The sequence below is a fragment of the Pinus tabuliformis genome, chromosome 2_2 (assembly GCF_031772625.1).
Source record: "Pinus tabuliformis cultivar Carrire ecotype Pingquan chromosome 2_2, CPIR1, whole genome shotgun sequence".
NCBI lineage: Eukaryota > Viridiplantae > Streptophyta > Pinopsida > Pinales > Pinaceae > Pinus > Pinus tabuliformis.
The window spans coordinates 792,997,792-793,016,343 of record NC_142300.1 but is presented as its reverse complement, the minus strand read 5'-3'; the positions used below and the strand labels follow the sequence as shown (position 1 = coordinate 793,016,343).

The 18,552-nt window shown below is 34.8% G+C and overlaps 1 pseudogene; it reads left to right on the top strand.

Moving 5' to 3' along the window:
• The first annotated feature begins 2,658 nt into the window (after positions 1-2,658).
• LOC149195072 (protein EXORDIUM-like 3 pseudogene) lies at positions 2,659-4,210 on the top strand (annotated as a pseudogene).
• The last annotated feature ends 14,342 nt before the right edge of the window (positions 4,211-18,552 follow it).

Here is an 18,552-nt window from a genome sequence, read left to right as displayed (position 1 = left end):
TTTGTCTCAAAAAAAGGGGGCCTCATTCACTTGTTCTAATTCCAATATACATATTTAATTTTGTGTCATAAAGATGGAGTTTTGGTTCTTGCTAAATTGTAAGTTATTGGTATATTTGACTGGATGTGGGTATTAGATCTTAGATCTCACTTAAATTACTTCAACTAATTAACAATTCACCAATATATATATATATATATATATATATATATATATAATCTTCATTTTATAATAATACCTATTTTATTCCTACCATATGTCTTAGGTGTTTCTATTATGAATATTCGTTTTATATAGATAATGAGTGTGAGACACACATTTATAAGACATCCTTTTAAAACATTATCAACATTAAAGCTTTGTGAATTTAAAATATATTTTTAAGTGTAAAAATCCTTGAATAAGAATATCGATATTTAAAAGACATTGCTTTTTAAAAAATTAACAACACCAAAGTTTTGAAAATTTAAAATATGTTTTACTGTAAAAATCTTCAAATGTGTTATGAAGTATTGTGTAAATGATGTAATTCAAGATCAAATCATTGGTGGTTTAAGCAACAAAAAATAATGTGATTTTTTTTATTCGAAAATTACTCCTTTATTTCCAAAAAACCATAGCTCATTCTTGAGCTGCTAACTTTTCCTCTAGTGGCAATCCTCCAAACAACCCTCGTATAACAACTATTTTTAGCAATCAACGATGACTAGCATATAATTTATGGTAGCAATAAAACCCTAAGTAAACATTGGTTCTGTTGTTTTAGATTTGGAAGATGTGATGCCCTTTGATTCGAAGTATGATTGGGGAACTAAGCTAGAGGATGACAAAATTTGGAATATCAAAGTCCTTTTTAAAAGTGGTGAGGAGTACATTGACATTCTCTGGAAGGAGTGTTTAAAAAAGGCATAGGAGATGGTAGAAAGAAGGGTCATGATTTACATGGAAGATTAGAATTAGGGTGTAGGTTAGAAGCAAATCATGATGTTATCCCTAAATCTAATTTTGTTTAAAGTAACAAGCCATTAGTGTAAAATTTAGTAAATGAAATTTTGAGGAAAGAAGCCTGTACTATAGGTTTTCTATCGAGATTCTATTTGATCCCTAAAGAGGCTAAGGTTGTTAAGGAATGGGATCCAGATGCAACTGCAACAACCAAAGCTAGGGTTTGGGATATAGAAGTGTTTATGGCTTTGGGGGAACTCATACCTTGTTTTAAGGCATTGGAACCGTGGCTTTGATCCATGACATGAAACCTTTATGCCTTGGAAAGTTTGACTTCTTTTGCCAGGTTTGTTGCTATAATTATGGAATGTTAAGGACCTAAGGTCTATTGGGAATTTAATTGAAAGAACCTTATTGGATTATGAAGCATAATTTCTTTGAGAAGATTGGTGAGTAGCTTAAGTGCTTGTTGAAGTTGATGTTCCAAAAACATGATAGAAGAATTGGTTTTAAAATGGAGGATTATACTTTTGGGAAATCTTAGACTATTAAGTTGTGCCTTTTTAATGTAGGTAATGTAAAAATTTAAGATACATCATTCATACTTTGAAAGATTTTAATACGTAGTCTTGAAGTCACAAATAAAATATACAAATTATATTTAAATAAAATAATTATTGTAATTATAAAACAAAGAATATATATATATATATATATATATATATATATGATTGTAATTAATCTATTAAGGATTAAGAATTACGTGATTTGTTGGGATGAGTCGTTAATGTCGTGGTCTATCATATTAAACTAAATTATAATAAATAATAGTAAGGTGATACAACTTATGATCATGTGGTTGATGTGTATTCTAATTATAATTTTTTCTTATATATAAATATAAATATATATATATATAAATAAATATAAAATTAAAATTAATATTAATGAAAAGTTATTGAAATAAAAATGGATAAATATATATATATATATATATATATATATATATATATATAATTAATGGGGAGTTATTGAAATAAAAGTGGTTACTGGATATCAAAGAAGAAAACAAATTATTCCCTTTCAAAAATCTTTTATATCCCGCAGATATTTTTTCGGGATAAGTTTGAAGAGTCCTCATGTACTAAAGCTTTATCTTGTTTGGATCCATGAAGTTAGCAATCATTTTTTGAAAAATTAGGTGGTTTTGAGGAAAGACATCATAATTTATTATTAAGATAACAAAATATTTGATCTTACAAAATTCTGCAAAAATAATAAAAGAGACTTGATCTTACCAGATTTTTATCATCTCTGAGATTCAAATTTATTGCATGTAATACAATCCTATTACCACGGGGGATCCCTATAGTTCGTTGGTCCTAGGTTTTGGGCTGACTTTTTGTGGATATGATCTTACATGATAAATGATATCCCTGGTAGCTTTGCTGGATTTAAATGCAAGTTCCTCGGTTATATGGACCTGGATTTCTAGAAGGTAGGGCAAAGAGTGTTTTCTTTTAACAGACATGCTCTCAAAGAGGAGATTAGTTACATTGAATGAAACCTTAGCGCGTGAATTTCAGTGAAATCAGAGATATTCGGCTATATTTAACGCTGAAAAACTGGAAATCAGTTAGTTCCGTGGAAACCATATATACCTGCTGCCTGACTTCCAGTCTAATTGAAGATAACATTCGCCAATTCTTCCAAATGGGAAGTGTAAAAGCTTCCTCAATCCCTTTGGGCACCCTGTTGTTTATCTGTATTTTGGCTTGCATACCTGTGGAAGCCTGGAGACCATGGCCATCAAAGAAGCATGAAGGGTCCTCGAAGCTTCTTCAACTGAAGTACTATTTGGGTCCAGTGCTCACTTCCAATATCACCATTCACACAATCTGGTATGGCAAATGGAGTCCCAGCGACAAATCCATTATAAATAACTTCCTGCTTTCGATCTCGGATCGGAGCATCAAGAGCCCCTCGGTAAGCGAGTGGTGGAAGACCGTGGAGCTATACAGTGACCAGACGGGGGCCAACGTGAGCAAGAACGTGGCCGTGGGAACTTGGGTGAACGACAGGTATTTTTTAAGGATTTAAATATTATGTTTATGTATAATAATATAGACGATCATTCTTTTTTAAGGATTTAAATATTATGTTTATCTATAATAATATAGACGATCATTAGTTTTTGACAAAAATAAGATCAATCAGATTGTTAACTTTCTAATTAAAACTCATAACAAAAAATTCAACATCTAAAAAATATGAAAATAAATTTAGATTATTACTGAATGAATCCATGAAAATGAGTTAAAGTTGTTACTCTATGGGTTTTTTGAGTTGCTCAACCTGGTAGACTTCATTAGAATCAATCATTCATTCATAGGTATAAATAGAATGTAGACAAATATTGAAACAAAACATCTATTTGACGAATTTCATCCATTTGATTAATAGCAATAATATTTTGCTAAATTTAACCCTTAAAATTTTCTTGGGCTAAATTCACAGGTATTCTCAGGGCAAATCCCTCGACCGTCTCTCAATTCAATCGGTTATTAGCAGCGCCCTGACGCGCCCTCGTCACCCCTTGCGCCTCGATACCAAGTCGGGTATCTACCTGGTGCTCACCTCCGCCGATGTACAAGTCCAAGATTTCTGCTCCTCGGTCTGCGGGTTTCACGATTTCACCTACCCGTCCATCGCGGGCAGCGTCCTTCCGTACGCCTGGATAGGGAACTCACGAACCCAGTGCCCCGAGTTCTGCGCGTACCCATTCGCGATCCCCTCGTACATGCGGGGGGTTAAGCCCTTCAAATCGCCCAATAACAACATACCCGTCGATGGGATGATCAGCGTGATTGCCCATGAGCTGGCAGAGACAGTGACCGATCCTCTGGCGAATTCATGGTATGCGGGCGGAGACCCTATGGCTCCGAACGAAATTGCAGATCTGTGCGAGGGAATTTACGGGACTGGCGGAGGCGGATCGTACACGGGTCAGGTTCTGCAGAACAAAGCGGGTGCGAGCTACAATTTGAATGGAGTGAGAAGCCAGTTTCTGGTGCAGTGGGTGTGGAGCCCTAAGTTGTCTTCCTGCTACGGCCCCAATTCTTTGGACGAAAAAAACTAATGATCGTTTACCGCAGCAAATGGATCTATGTTCAGATAATTAGAAAATTTTAAAATTTCTAAGTTATGGATCTATGTTCTACTTGGTTATGAAAGCAAGCCTTGTTACCAATTTTAATTTCAGTTTCTAGAATCGATTTAAATTTCAATTTCAGTTTCCAGAATTTTAATGTTTGGAATCGATTTAAATTTCAATTTCAGTTTATTTTAATGTTTGGATGAAATTTCTGTAATTTTAGTATAGATTTGTGAACATGCTTTGGATTTCTGCATTTTAAAATGGACGTACTTTTACATGAACCTCCATTTTATCCATTGTTTCAATAATTTTTTATTGCAATAAAAGGACCATTTACCTACAGGTTTGGCCATAATTTTCTAGGCGATTTCTTCAGTTGGAAAAAAAAATTAACCATAATTTAAATGTGGCCAAAAACTTGCTAGTAAACTTGTTTGGGATCGCATCCACAATTTGACCGTAACAACTAAATTTGTAACAAAAATAATGGCGAGTGTACAATTGACAAACTCTGATAATTACTGCATTGTTTTCAATTTGTGGCAATTTGCAGGATTCCAAATTGTTGCACAACTCTAGTTTATGAATATTGTTGCCCATTAAAAAACAATTTATGGCACTATTGAAGAATTCCAAATTATTCAATTTATGGCACTATTTAAGTATTGGCAAGTGTAGAATTCACACACTCTTGATAATTCCTGCATTATTTTCATGTTCTGGCACTATCCAGGGATTCCAAATTGTTACACAACTCCAATTATGAATATTGTTGGGAATTTTAAAAATCAATATTATTCAGTTTATGTTGAGCATTATAATTATAATTATGCATTTTAGTGAATATTGTCATAGTAATTTACCATTATTCTAAAGTGTTGAAATTTAGGAGTTATGGTGTTTAGAATTTATTTACCAATGAGAATTATATAAATCTGCAAATCCAATAGTGTGAGAAATTGATCTAATATAAAATCGCTGAGAAAAAATGGTTTTATAATTATTTTAATATTAACAAATAAAAATGAAAACGAAAATTATTTAATGTTTATATATTTTATAATAAAACTATCTTTTGTTATATATTATTTTTTGTTTTTTTGAATTTTTATAAATTATATATTTTTAATTTATTAATATTGTAAATTTTAAAAATAATAAATTTAATAATTATATAATGTTTAGAAAATTCCAAATTAATATTAATAAATAATAAATATACGATTTTATTGAGTTGGACTCTTAAATATCATATAGAATTGTTTATATATATATATATATATATATTATAAATATAAAAAAAAATTAAATCAAAATATTATTGCATTTCAAATATTTCATATTTTATAATATAATATTTTATCTAAGTTGCATCAAATTTACAATTAAAGGTTATGATATAGAATCAATTTAAATTTATAATATAATATTTTATCTAAGTTGCATCAAATTTACAATTAAAGGTTATGATATAGAATCAATTTAAATTTATTTTAATCTTGGATTTTTCAAGATTTAATAAATTGAATCATTTGAAATATATATATATATATATATATATATATATATATATATTCACTTCCAAGGAATTTGATTTTTTAATAAATGATGGATTTGGAATTATGGGGTTATGAAGTGAGCAATGCAACTAATTAAGCTATTATTTTAAACAATGATTCCAACTTTAATCTTATATTTCCATAGGATGACCTTTTTTTAGCTACAAGATGCAAAAGAAAATCCGAAGAATTGATCAATAGTTCGTTTGGTGCCTAGATAATCAAGCTATGCTATTCTCAAGGTCTACTAATTTGCAGTGGTTTAACAAAATGATCAAAATCCAACTAGGTGACTTAAAGGTTATTTGATTATGTCACATAACCCCCTTATAATAAAATGGTAAAAGTTGATCTTTTAAATAACCATGATATTGAATCTAGTCATGGACCTTTAACTCTAACTCTAGTCTTTGCCATGCACAAAAACTCCATTGAATAGAATTAAAATAACAAAAAGCACCTGATAATTGACAAAATTAAAGATAATCATTTTAAAAAGGTTTAAATATTGAATTGAATCTCCAATCAAGTAAGAACAATATTGAAGAACTATATCATAATTTTATGACAACCCTCTCAATTTCCATTATGAATTTTGCTATCAAGGTGTTGCATCAAAGGGAAAATAGGATGGAAAATCCTTGATATGACAAAAAGTATCATATTTCTCAAAGATGCATTAGGGATTCCTCCAATGAGTCATTAAAATTTAATAAAGTAAATAGATACAAATCCATAAATAAAAGGAGAAAAAATAGTATTATATGAATATAAAGCAAGAGAATATTTTGCACCTATCTAATAAACATCCTAAGAATTTATAGATACAAATTCCAACCCATAAAATTAAAGAAAACAATATTATTCATTTCAGGTACTTCATTTTAAAAAAATATCTGTAATAACTAAAAGGAAAAAAGACTATATAATAGGAAGAAAAATAAGCTTTTACACATATGTAACTTAGATCCTAAGAAATTCTAGAGGAAAGTATGAACTCATAAACCTGAATAAAAAAATATTAAATCATGTGAGGAAATATAATTCCTATCTCAAGAATATGTATAAAACTCTAAACATCATGGACAAAAATTTAAACCATTTATTTGGAGGAGAAAGTTTTTCCAATAAAAGACATATATCATAGTAGTGATTAAGTGATTTGAAAATGGGATATCTAAGGACATTAAAGGCTACCAAATAGAAGTATTAATAATTGGAGGGCCTATCCTCATCTCTCAAATTCACAAGCTCTGCGATTTTGCAATTAAGCATGGATCTTATAAACCTTGGACTCAAAACCTCATTGCACATATTTTGAAAAGTGAGGATAAAAAAATCCATCTAATTAATGGATCAATATGATTACCCTATTGGAGAATGCAATAGGGTAGCTATTAATTCAATTCTCCTAAAACTTAATAATTGTTTGTGAACTTTATTTATCTTATTGTGTTTTTTTATTAGATTTTATTCATCAAACAATTATCAAGTGCAAAAACAATAAAGACAATGGACACATAAATTAGGCTCCAAGCCAAGGCAAAACCCCTCCAAGGGGAATATTCAGAAAATATCTTATCTTCTTATAGAATCTACTTCAAATGACCAAAATGTCCTCCAACGCCAATTCATCCCTCCAAGAAGCCCTTCCAATTGGTCAAAGTCCAGCTAAGTCAACAAGAGTCAAACCCTTCCACAAGTGCACCAAACTTAGGATTTCGGTCCGCAACTTCAATATTTCGGAGTTGCAGTAGGTATGTAACTTTGGCCTCTAGAGCAACTTAAACCTTCACATGCGTGAGAGAAAACTAGGGAAAACCTTGAACAAAAACTCGATTTTCCTTCCTTCATGATTTAACTTCTCTTCTCCTTGCCTTCTTAATTTCCTTCTTGAATTTCGCACCTCAGATTGAAATTCTTGATTGTAGATAAAATTTGTTACCACATGAGGTCTAGCAAATTCTATTTATACTCATATGTGGAAGTTGAATAACCCTCTTTCTCTGGAAGGGCCGACTTGTGATAGGTAGCTTATTTTGACTATCTTGACTCAATAAATTATTTTACATCATACATCTTGCCCAAATGGGTCTTATATACATGACATTGACTCTCTTGGCTCATGAAAATAAATCTTATGACATGGAAAACCCTAGAAGCATGAATAATATGCTTTACCTCAAAGACTAATCAAAATAAGCATGAAACCCATGCTTTAAAATGATACTCTTTCTTTCTTCTTTTTCTTATTACATAAGATATATATTTTGACATGAGTACAATGATAGTTATGAAGACAAAAAATAGTTACATTTTCCAATGCCCCCTCTTAACTAGGGGGGTATTCATAATTGTATAACTTGGGACACGATTATTATCAAACTAAATAGTTCTCATAAGAAGAGTCAGAATGGTAAGTCATATTTAAGCATCAACATCATAACCAACATTGTTAACATAGTAAGGCCTTAACTTGAAAAACTCTATCTTATACAAGAGCATAATGCTCAAAAGATTTACGTGAGATACCACACTACCTCTAGAAGGCACATATTGTAAAAATTCCTTGAAATGCACTAACTCGAAATAATTATTCTAACTGAAAAATCAATTATGTGATTTTTTTTTTAATTTTTAATTTTTTTATTTTTTACGACGAAATATCAAATTATTCACACTGTAATTTCTTCACAAAATAAAATACTATGAAAGAGAAAATAGGAACCGAGAAATGCTAGCACACACACATAAAAATGACATAATTATTTTTGGACAATTGTCATCAGAAAAATCTAATGTGGGAAAATTTGTGCAACATCTCAAGGTTTTATTAATATGAAACAACGAATTCTGAGTACAATAAATTTTGATGCCCTACTAGTTATCGAATCTAAGATAAATATTGGCAAAAGCAACCGAGGGGATTTACCCTCATCTCGAAGCAATCCTAGCTAAAAATGACAACTGAAAAGCAAGCCGTCCAAACCCTATGCACAGACTATGCATCATGTTTGCACACCTGCCACACGCTTAACCCAAAATTGATGCTAATCAATCTATCCTGTTAGTTGATGTGATGGGTCCCATCAATAAGTATATTTTGAGGCCCATTGTGCTATCCTCAAGCTTTTAAAACTCTCCTTTTCTCACATTAATTTTCGTTTTTAGCCATAATATGCTTAGTAAGAAGATTGAAGTGTCCTTGTCATATTTCATGGCCTAATGTGATTAATGTGTAAACAAAAGGTGCATATTTGGAGATATTTACTATGCAGGGGCTTGTTGGAAACATCTAAAGAGAATATAGTAGGCTTGTCCACTACATTAACTCTCTAACTCAGTTTGAGACTAAATATTCCTCACCAACAACTTGAATCCACTAGCAGCAAAGGAACTAAACTACATATGAAGATCCAAGGGAACCAGATCCACCAATTTCTATATTTTGGAGGGAAGCAATCCTCCTTTCAAGGGAGCTGCCCCTAAGCCACTTTTTGTATAAATAAAAAAGCTTAAAGGCTCATTAGGATTCAAAATTTTGTTGGAGATAAGAGTAGCTACTGAGAGCCTAATGCTTGATACTATTATTTTCATTTTCCAGATGATGTATGTGGCTCTTATTTTCTGTCAATAAAAGGATTTCTGTAGGCCTACATTTGAGTTAAATTTGGAGGGTTGAAACCCTTAGGTTTGGGCCCAATCCATAGGCCTTAGTCCCTCTCCTGTATTCTTTCCTTATTCTTGTTCAAGTCATTGAATTCATTTCCTTGGTTAAGTAGGAATTATATTATAAAAATTGTAGTTGTAGGTTTGACCACCACCTCTCTTATGGGAAGTGTGGTTGGAGGATCTATAACAACAAGCCAAAAACATGTGTTTATGATTTCTTGAAAATTGTTAAGTTTTGGATTGTAACTCTTCTGCATGCCTGGTTTCTACAACTTAGAAGTTAGTAGCATTGATTTGGAAAATAGAGTAAGTATATGTTATATGATAGAGTAAATCTTAAAGAAATAAAATTCAACTCATATTTTCCATTTTGATTCATTTCGTTGTAATATTAATCATTTAATGTATGTACTTGATTATTCTATAGGAATTTTGTTGACTTGCAAGGGTGGGCACACTCATCCACATCTACTTAGAAAACTCCATCTTCCTCCCGGACACCTCATCCTACTCTCAAACTCTGCCACTGAGATCACCCTTATAGGGCCAATGGAGAACACCATGGGCCTGAACATTTGTGCAAGATACACCTCCGAGGGGTAATAGGCTTGGAAAAGGGGTTCCTACATCCTTCATTCACCTTCATCTAGATTCTTCCACCTTCAAGACACCATCCTTGCCCTTAGAAATCTCTCAGACCCACTCCTATAGAAAAACATGGCACTCTTGTAGCAAAACAGGGCCTCTTGTAGCACTTCCTGTAGCGGTCCTATAACACGGCTTAAAGCCAACTAGATTTTCCCTAGACATTAAATCTTTCATTTTGAAGTTGAATAAATTCCCCTAGGATTTGATTTTATGATTAAGGAGACTCCAACACCATTCCAACCCTATCTTTTCTTCACTATAAACACAAAAATCAAGTAGAATTAGACACAGTTTTTTTTAATTCCATAGTTGTGTTGAAGATTGAATTCCTCCTTTCCAAGTAAGTTTCAATTAGATAAATGATTCATGTAAATAGAATATTGATTTGAGTAGTGTGAAAACAGAGTAGCATGGTTTATTTTTGAAATTAGAATAGTCTATTCCTTTCATGTAATTACAATTAGACTTTACATTTAATGAATGGAATCTTCATTTTTATAGTTAGACTAATGTTCCTTTCCTTGCAATCATGATATGCTTTCATATAAATTATATTTGTATTTAGCTGAAGGAGTGGTATTTGTATACCTTGATCTAATCTAATGACTAAGGGTGACATGAGTAGAACTTAACCTATTGTGCATATATCAATGTCACCTCTAGGTTTGTACAATCCTCGGGTTGATAATTTAAGTTGAGAGCCTTGGAAGTTGCAACATACTTGATGCAATAACATGGCTCATCATGTTGACCCGGGAAGTGTCTCCTGCCTACTCAAAAATCCTCCCGACCTCTAGAAACTAAAATGACCTCCTCTCCAACTAAATCGATCTTCCTTCTTGAGGAACTGCATAGTCCCTATGCAACCTCCTTGAGAAATATTTTTTCCTCCTCTCTTGTCTCTTTGGAACTAGAAAATATTCCCTCAGATCACTATCTCTTCCCCTCTCTAGTCCTACATCCTCTCTCTGGCTTGAACTATGCTACTCGCTAGCTTGAACATCCCAAGGAACTCACACTGTTGACTCTCATTCACTATTTTGTGTGTTTCTCCATCTACCCATCAACCTCTTCTTATAATATCTAGTTGGGATTCCAATGAACAACATTAAAACTTAGTTGATGGCTGAGATCATCTTCAAGTCAATTCATGTGAATTTCTAGAGAATTCTCATATTTCTCAATTAATTATTATTAATTAGCCAATTTTTCCAAGTTAGACTTAGGAAAAATTTAAATGATGGTCAATTGATTTAATTAATCTATCTCTATGTGGAATTTCCAGAAATGATTTTTGGGTTTTGGAAAACTCCCATGTTTTATCCTCTCCACAAATTTTCGATACTAGAACACCATCTGATGCTACAAAAAATGACACTCCCTCTCAACGAGGGAGGTTTTCTCCAACCATGTCTCCATGACATCCTCCCATACACGTTTTTGATGTCTGATAACTATAGCTACCTACCATTGTCCATCAACCACTACGTTAACTCTGATTCCTATGCCACTGACTATAACTGAACCATGCTACATTTGTGCTACTGATGACACTGCAATGTACACCCTGTACTGTAGTTAACTTTACATCTACACTGCAACCAAACTAAGACCCCTCTCATAATTACTTCTACTCCTACAATTGAGAAGCATCCAAAATATTGTCCCGCAACTGAAATAGGTTCTCCACTATACCCATATATTCTCTGAAATAGATGAACTTAGCTCTCCCTAAAGATTTTGTGAGTATATATGTAACCTACTCTTTTATGGGAACATACTGTAGTTGAACCAATCCACACAATCTCTAATGAAATGACTCCAAATATCTATGTGTTTCAACCTACATGAAACACTGGATTTTCAGAGAGCTTGATGCAAATCTAATTACCATAGTAGACATTAGTCACCTCCATCCTTTGCCTGAACAAGCTCACCAACAACTTCTGAAGCCATATAGCTTTGCACATAGCTATGCTAGCTTCCATATACTCTACCTCTACAGAGCTTAGTGCAACTGAATTCTACTTCCTTGTGCACCAAGAAACCATCCTTGATCCAACACTGAAGCAGTATGTAACCACCCCTCCCACATTTACCTATTTTCACTGGTATGCTGGGGTAAACCTAAGAGGAAGAGATACTATGACCTAACTCAACCTCCTATATCCAATTTAGGAAGTGGAGCCGACTAATTGTTGGCATTATGATGCATGTGTTGTACTTGATGGCAACCCACTCGTAGAAGAACATCTCACTTATTTATAACTAGATGAATCTACATAAGAGATATCAGATGTGACTGAATGCATGAGATTCCGGACAGCTGAAAGGAATCAGATGATAGTTCTCAGTATGACAAGTTAGCTTCACCATCAAGTCCAAAGGGGGAGATTGTTGGCATTATGAGACAAGTGTTGTCCTTGAGGCAAATAACACAGATGACAGATCATAGTGCAGCAGGTCAATAGCAAGGAATTGATGATCAGACTACCAGAATGAAGAGAGAAAAGTATATACGTAGGTTCACTAATGCAAAGACACGTATACACGCGGGTTAGACGTTCCAAAGTCGTGTATGCGTATGCACGCACATTCATGCACGGAAAGGCGCGTACATGTGGGAGAACTTATTTTTGGTCCATGGTATTTAGTCTTTGGTATTTGAACCTATGGTTTTAGACCATGGTAACTCGTCAGAAGTGTTGATCCAAAGTATTTGGTCCATAGTATTGATTTTTTATGGTTTTGGACCGTGGTATTGAGTAAGGCCTAAGACTATAAAAGGAGAAGAAGATCATTAGGCAAAGGCATGGAAAGAGTCTTGAATATCTAATGAAGTACGAGATCCAGTATGCAGGTTATGGGTTTATGATGCATTGCTTGATCTAAGCTAAGGAGGAATCTCAACGGTTGATGGAGAACAAGATCTAAGGATAGATAGGGATCTAATGGCTTGGAATGAATCATCTCTATATGGTTTGATCTTGTTTAGTCTAGATCTGTATACTGACGCATGTAGTGTTCTGTAAATGTTATGATTTGGGTATGACTGATGTCTGGAACAGCTGCAAAGATCTGAGTTAATATTTGAAAATGTGTACGCGGGTTAGCTTTGGCAAAAGCGTGTATGTACGTGGGTTTGGTTCATTGTAGTAGCATATACATTATGAAGTACGATATTTGAAGTTGCAGTTGGGTCTGATTGTTATTGCAGAGTTTTGTTGTATGCTATGTGTTCTGGTGACTGTGTTGTTGATAGGGTTTCAGTGTTTCAGTGATTCAGAGATTGATGATGCTAGTATTGATTGATTTTGTGCTTCAATGATATTGATGGGTCCAGTATGAAAATTGGATGAAACGTGGCCTTCAGATTATTGTGTTAAGCTTTAGGAGTATTCAGTCTGAAAATTTATGAAACGTGGTACCTGGAGGAAGAAAAAGAAGGTTGTAGCCTTCTATAGGTTGGCACCTACGTACTAGTAAATAAGCTAGTACAAGAGCAAAGGGGGTGGTAGCTCCCTTCTAGTAGCAGCTGGAGAATGAGTGAAGGTTGGAGAATTTCAGTAGGCCGGCACCTACGTACTAGTAAATGGATCGGCTAGTACAAGAGCTAAGGGGGTTGTAGCTCCCTTCTAAGAGAGTCTGGAGAACGAGAGAACGTTGTAGCCTTCTGCAAGTAGAAGCTTGTGTATTGGTATAAGACTGCACCAGTACAAAAATATTGTAAAATGAAGTTTCTTATTAAAAGAAGATAGAGACGACTTGCAGCAGGTGGTTTTCACCCACATTGGGTTTCCACCTTACATCATGGTGTTCATGTGTGCTTCTTGTGTGTGATGATCTCTTCTATTTTACTTCTCTTGTTTACTGTTCATATGGTTAATAATGTTCTGATGCACTCATTAAGGATCAACTAACTGAATCATAAGTTTACTGGATATACGTGTGTTGCATTACACACAGTTGCATATACACACGGATTGCCTTAATTGAAGTAGTGTATATGAATCTTAATATGGAAATGAAAAAGTTTTATTGATTTAATAATACTGATTCACCCCCCCCCCCTCTCAGTATTATTTCCAACACTAATGACAATAAACTAACAACTCAACACATCCTACAAGGGTTATAGGTCACTCAGAGGTTAAAAAACGACCCCAGGCGGCCAAACCTTGAGCTAGACCTCTTATTCTCAGCCTTGGGCCCACAAACACATCCACAATAAGGCATCCATGTGGTTGGGAGCCTCCAATTGCATGCATAACACTATGTCGATACGGTTGCAACCTAATTTCTCTAGTTGAGAGGGTGCGATCCTAGATTTTGAACCTAAATTCTAGGTCAACCTCTAAACCACCGCCCAAAACTCAGCAAAAATTTCTAGAATGATAAATGATATCAAGAAAAATCATTCATATAAAACTAGATCAAATGCTTGACCTATTCAAACCTAACCATGAAATACATTTTGTTAAACACATGGAAAGCATGTAAGCCATAGGTCATGTATGCATATCTATTCATAAACTGGTAGGTTTCACCTGAGAATCAAAAAGAGGGCTCTGAACCCTCTCTAGCTAGCTACAATGGCACCTTTTATTCCATTCATTCATAAACCATTCATATATTTATCAAACATGTCAAGAGACATAAACAATATACATCAAATAACCAACATATAACTAGCAAATAACTGACATATAAACGATGGAAACTCAACCATAATATCACCATCATAATCAATAAATATGCTCATAGATCACAATAGAGAACACTTCTTATTAACATATGAAAATACGAACCAAATGAGGGACTTCCATGTACCACCCAACCATATATTGGGCTAAACCAAATGTCTCTTTTAGCTAATCACCCCCGCGCCATATTATAAGCATGAATGTGGGATCTCATGGAATAAACCAAACAAAAACCAAACCAGGGCTTCTAGAGGCCAAACCACCTCAACTCTTAACCAATGACTCCACCTTATGATCATACATCACTAACACCAACTAGATTGGTCTCTACCCAAGCTATCTAGGAATCCATAGTGTTTGTTCCAACTGCGGCTCCAAGAACTAATAACTCAACCCACAACCTTCTAGGGCTCTAGAGCATTTATCCAACCTAGCTCCAGGGACTAGTAACTCAACCCACCAAGGGCACCAAAGCATTTTTCCCAACCTAGGCTCCAGGACTAGTAACTCAACCCAATTTGTTCTAGGGCTTTCAGAGTTTTTGTCCCAATCAACGGCTCCAGGAACTAGTAACTCAACCCACAATCATAAGGAGTTTGAGCACCAATAAAAAAACCACGTGAAAATACCCACAACACCATGGTTATACAGGAAATGGAAAGGCAAGGCTAAAACCACTATCAATCCAGGAAAATATCCATGCCAATGACAACACATAATAAGAAACCACATGCATGTACCATGCATGTCAAAACTAGCAAGGAAATCATACATGTAATTCGATACATGCAAAGTAATCTAGTTGTAGTTTTTGATCCAACTGTTCCCTTTCACTTTCCTTCTTTCCTTTTCCTTCTTTATCCAATCCAAGTGAATACTAGAGTCCTCTAAGCATGCTCTAAGTGTGCAAGATTATGAGAGAATGAGTTAATAGAGGAGAGCTCCAAAACTAAACTGAAAAAAGTTAGTGAACTAATCCTTTGAAGCCTTTTTATCATTGAGGCCTCTATTTTCTTCCTTTTCCCTTCAATTTCCCTCTCATGGAAATATATTTCCCTTCACCTTCCTATTCTCTTATTTTCCTTTATTTCATAATTAAATGATAATTAATGCCTCTTTTCATTTTCCAATTTCCATAGCCATAGATAAACCAAAGTGATCCCACTAGGATGTTTTGCACACCATTTAGCTTGGAATACATGTCCCATGACCTTGGTCTTATAGTTTTTACATCGAAATTCAACCAGGGGCTATTCCACAATACCCATAGGTACTTTTCCTATCCACTAAATTTCTTGCCCAATCTGCACCTATGAATCCACATAGTCTGACATCATCCCTTTGGGTATATTTCAACCCATACTCTATTGTTTTGAACAAATACCTAAAAATGTTCCTTGATACTATCCAATGAAATCTCATCGGCTCCACCATAAACTATCTAAGAGTGTTGACAATGAATCAAATATTCAGCCTAGTGTTGACCAGATACATGAGAGAACAAATGAGTTATCTATACAACGTGGGGTCAATATCCTTGTCATCTGATGCATTTATCTTCTTCCAGTTGGTGATCATGGGTGTAGACATGGGTTTATAATAATTCATTCTAAATATCTTTAGAATATCTATAGCATATCTCCATTAACCAAGGAATATCTCCCTGTCCTTTTGCCACACTTCCAATCTTAGGAAATAATGCATTAACCCCAGGTCCTTCATGACAAAATTTGTTGCGAAGATCCTCTTGCAATATTATATAAGCCATGATGACCATATCAAGAAGTGGTCATCCACATCAAAAATTAGGATGAGTGGCTCATCCTCTACCATCAAGTAGTAAAGGTTGGGATCTACTTCACTCTTAATGAATCCCATCTACTACAAGTAGTTGTCAATCTGACCATACCGTGTCCAGGGAGCTTGCTTGAGCCTATATAGAGATTTCTTCAGCCTACACACATGTGTACACCTCTCATGTGTCTCGAAGCTCTCTAGATATTTTATGTCCACATTCTCCTCTATCACCCCATTCAATAACATTGTCTTGATTCCCATATGGTGAATTTACCACCCCATCTGTGCTGCTAGGGATATAACAAACCAGATAGAAGTGCATTTTGTAACTAGGGAAGAGGCATCCTCATAATCTATCCCTTATTTTTGTGCATACCCATTTTCCATGAAAATAGCCTTGTATTTATCCCGGATGTGATCTGCAACATACTTGATCTTGCAGATCCATCAAGAACCTACAACTGACCCGTCCTCAAGTCTTAGCACCACCTCCCAAACATTGTTTGTCATGATATAACTGTAATCCTCTACCATGGAATCTATCCACACCTAATGTTGTGCGTCATCCTAATAGTTGGAAGGTTCTACAACCTATTCCACCAATGTTTGGTACCTGTCAAGTTGTCTGCGCTCCCTCTTGTTCATCCTAGGAGCTCTAATGAAGTCTTATGCATCTCTCAATGTCATTGGATGTGTGTTATATTATTTCCACCACTAGCCCCATGCATGAGGGGGTTATAGGGGGGATTTATCCCCCCCTATTCATTGCGTCGGGCATAGCAAGGCGGTCACGGGGGGGCCAACAGCCCCCCCTGTCGGGGGGTTTGACGGGGGCATGGCCCCCCTCTACAGAGTCTCGGGCAGTGCCCCGGGGAATTTTTTTTTTGGACCCTATATTAGGAAGTCCTACCTATGGTTTTGTGCATGGTTTTGGGCATGATTCTTTTCTTCCCATGGTATTTTGTAGATCTGGTCAAGGGAACTATGGTTATGTTCTAATCTAGGGTTAATGGATTGGGGTGTATGGATGCTTCGACATGTATATATATGTATTATAACATTGAAAGGAATATAATGAAAAATCAATTTGGTAGTCTCGGTTTTGGGATCCAGGGGAAAATATTTGTGTCTATCTATTTTATGTTTTATGCTCTCGCCATTGTTTATTATCTGTTTTTAGAATTCATATGCAGGTAATTTTTGTACGAAGTTAAAGCCTACATTTGGTATCAGAGTTTTTTTGGCTTCAAGTGGATGCCTTTGCTATTGAGGGGTTTTTCTCGGGCCTATGGTAGATCCTCTTTAGTGGGATATCTACGGGATCGATTCTTATGGTGAAAGAAGATGGCGAGCAATGGAAAGATAGAGATTGAGAAATTTAATGGTCAAAGTTTTGAGTTGTGGAAACTCGTTATGGAGGATCTGTTGGTGGATAAAGATTAGTGGATCGTGGTAGATCTAGGTACTAAACCAACGATAATGTCACCTAAAGGCTGAGCGAAGTTGGATCGGAAGGAAAAGAGCACAATACGATTGTGTATCTCAGATTGAATATTTTTGAATATATTAGGGGAAGCTTCGGTGAAGGCTCTGTGGGACAAGTGAGGGACTTTGTACCAATCAAAGTCTTTGGTGAAAAAAATGTTCCTATGGAAAAGTTTGTATAACCTGAGGATGAAGGATGGAGACTCGGTGACAGAGCATCTGAATGCCTTCAATACTATGGTAAGCCAGTTTTTATCTGTTGATATAATTTTTTTAGATGAAGATAAATGCATCAGTTTGTTTTGTTCTCTACCAGATTCATGGGATAGTCTGGTTGTTGCAATAGGTAGCAATATGAATGGCTTGCAATTTGATGAAATAGTCTCATCCTTGCTGTCAGAGGAGATGAGATGGAAAAATATTGAGGGACAAAATGGTGATGCCTTGTCTGTACAAGGACAATCCTAGAATAGAAAAAAAACCATTGAGTGGGAGATCTAAATCTAGAGGGAGATCTAAATCTCTAGGAAAACCTGTAAAGGTGTGCTGGAAATGCGAAAAGGAAGGGCACTTCAAAAAGGAATGT